The following is a 3,348-nucleotide window of genomic DNA, read 5'->3' as shown; positions in this document are numbered from 1 at the left end:
TGGAAACAAAGATCGATCTAAGCCGAGAAAATTAACAAAATGGAACAACATGATAACTCGAAGGAGATGGGTTACATGAACTCTTTTCAAGATGAAAAAAAAGAAAGTAGTTCCAAAACGGGAACTGTTTTCAAGTTTTGTCCCAAGCATACAGTCAGTCAAATTACAGGAAAGTGGCTTCAAGAAATTATGCAGAAATCAGCCAGAAAGTTGTCAACACAGAAAATGCCCAACAACCAATTGCAATGGCAGCTCCAATAGTCCTCCGTCTTTCGATAGAGATCGAATTGATGGTAAAATGCCTCCCTTGTACCCCAACATGCCTTTATGAAAATTAACTTCGATCAAAAACCATTAGTAGTAACCAAGTTTGGAGAGGTCCAAAGACTTATTTCTCCTACAACATTAAAACTGTGCAGTGCTACTAATCTTGCTTTCGACTATTTCGAAGACATTTCCTTTATATGCATCTTGTAAACAGGTCATTTTGCAAAATGAGTAATTTCCTTTCAAGATAAATTCTTGTTTATTAATTTAATATTGTAACAGGAGTAATTTCCTTTCAAGATAAATTCTTGTTTATTAATTTAATATTGTAACAGTAACAAATAATACCATTGTTACCGTTGTAATATTGTTGATTTGCAGTTTTCTTTCCAGTTTGTATACTGCTCTAAATCATGAATTGAAAATCGTCAGAACACCGATATTTATAAATCGTAGATTTATACAAGCTCTTTTGCTAAATTGGCAATGATTAAAGGAAGAGCATGTTTTTTTGTTTAGAGAAAATAGTTCGAGTTGGGTAAAGACAGAAAATGGTTTTAGCTCTGACAAAGGGCTAACACTCGAACGTGAGCTTTCACAAATTTTTTACAGTGGTCAAATTGAACCATATCAACGTTCAGTCGATCAATCCTTTTCTTTATTTCACTTCCCCACTGACACTGCAACACAGCTTCTTTTCAAACTAACCCCTTTAATCCTACATGTGACAAGAATGCTTTACTTCCACCAACCATGCCAATATTCTTAGCCCAAAAACCAAGACAGCGGTTTTGTTTTTTGACTAACACTTCCACAAGTGATCACTCGAATATGATTATCACTACAATGCGTGCCGATCCCTTACCCTAGATTGCAGTGCATGACACTTGCAAACTGCAGACTAACCGTAAATCGCAGTAAAATCTAACCGTTTTTAAATTGGTGTTCAGACTTAAATACTGCTTCTCAGCGATATTTGAAATGGGTGGCTTTATAGAACTAAACACTGTCTTTTGTATGGCACTCCTGCAGTTGTCCACACTTTCCGAAATTCTAACTGTTTCAAAGATTGTGTAAAACCCTAGCTGAGAGCCTAACCCTAATCACTAGAAACTGAGAATTTAACCTTTAACACGAAAAATCTACTCCACCCGAATAAATAATTATTATTGTCCTTTGATAAGTCAATCAGAGAAAAACAAAAATTCATCCTAATAATCTTAAAATGATTTCCGTCTAGTTTACTGATACCATACTCCGAAAAATTAACTTACAGGGAAAGATATCCAAATATGTTAAAATGGGCGGTGCTCTAAAAAAGTTAAACCAGTTTAAAAATAGCGTCACAGGAACTTAAAGAACTCGTCTAAAAGTAACGTGATATGTGTAAATGCCGTTACAGAGCTAGAACATGACCTAGACCTAGCCGTTCCATAGACAATGCATTGTGAGTTGTAGGGTTATGTTTGGGCTCCTAATATTGTTGAGGAAAGAGGAAATACTACTGCCGAATTTTAACTGGTAATGAGTCTCCGGTAGAAAAAAAAAAATATAGATAAGATGCATAACTGCCTTATTTATTAATATGTTAACCAGGGGTCCGTAGCTAAAAAAAAAAATTATGACTGAGGCAAATGTCCATGGTTAAATTATCTTCATAAATATGTTGTGTTGTTTACGTGAATTATAAGGAGTTTTGGGTGGACAGGACCAGGGAGCATGCGAATGGTTTCACGGGTTTAAACACCCGCAGTGAGCATGAAGGTGAAAGTATACTGTCGGGTTGGGTAACCTCATAATGGCTACGGCCCTGGTTACTTTTTGTAAGCAAGTTTTAAGATATTATTTGAATTTGCAGGGCAAGTACGATACAAAACAGACTCTTTTTCTTTCCCCTAAAATCAAACAATAAAGAACGATTCGTGTTGCCTAGTGTGGACAACTTGGAATAGTGGTCACCCTACGAAAGAACTTTGTAATTCTAAATCATATGTGGGAGGAGTCCGCAAAGGCGAGGACTAGTGACCAAGCAACATGATTGGTTGTTTTCTTAACTTTCTCGGGGCTGGTGCTTTGGGCGGGGTTCTTGGGTGGTTGGGTCCAGGGTACACCTGTGTATTTTTCGCCTGCAGCACAAATGCGTTGTGGTGCTATGGTTCGGTGTCGGGGTCATCGCCGGAATAAGTCAGAAGGCAACGTTCTAAGGCCATGCTTTCAGTGAACAAGCAACCGCGAGTGTGTGTTGTACTTTTGGATTGTTAGCTCGGAGACCTGTACGTACTGATCTTAAAAAGCACCTAGCCTGCGAGCATCTAGTTGTTTCGTGGACAAATGTGTGGCCTGTGCAGCTCTCTGCGCTTACGTAGTTCGGGGCTAAGAGACAAATTAGATAGAAAAAAGACAGAAGCGATGTGTTGCAATGTGGTACAAACACTGGTTCAAAAGTGTTTTGTGGCCGGCGGTTGGGGGGTGGAATCTAGCGCTTTTATAATTATACTGCAGGCCGGGCCACTTAATAAATCCATAACGTAATCCACAAGCGAGACATGTGTACGAACAATCGTTTCGGCGAGCAGACCAAGCAGATTTAGACCATTACCAAACGGCAGATCAGATCGGCACCCGTTTCCTGGAAAGATACTCCCGACTGCTGGGGCTGTAGAGAAATCGAAGATTCGTGGGATCCAGATCTAAACACACTACAAACAATTTACAGAGGAAGTCTCCATCAAGCATAGTGGTAGGGCCTCACGAGATCACGTGGACTCGTGCGGCTTACGGTAGACCCAGAGGCGCGACAGCAAAAGCAAAACATTTCGTTCCGTAACAACCGAAGCGGTATAGAAAGAATGCTGTCTGATTTAAGGCCCTCCTGAGAGTGTTTTGGGGGTGCGTTTGCTAAGGGAATAGTTAATGGTTAAGTACGTTATGTTGGATAGGCCATTTTGCGTTATTTTGGGTGGCAGTTTGTTTTGAACTTTTGTAATCAACGACCTTAAATATGACGTCATCATACCACGCGGGCCCATGGTCACGTGGCCGAATAAAAGAATACTCTAAATTGTTTCTACATGCTACACA

This window comes from Montipora foliosa, unplaced genomic scaffold (genome assembly GCF_036669935.1).
Source record: "Montipora foliosa isolate CH-2021 unplaced genomic scaffold, ASM3666993v2 scaffold_366, whole genome shotgun sequence".
Taxonomy (NCBI): Eukaryota; Metazoa; Cnidaria; class Anthozoa; order Scleractinia; family Acroporidae; genus Montipora; species Montipora foliosa.
The sequence above is the reverse complement of the archived record's forward strand: the minus strand, read 5'-3'. Positions refer to the sequence as shown.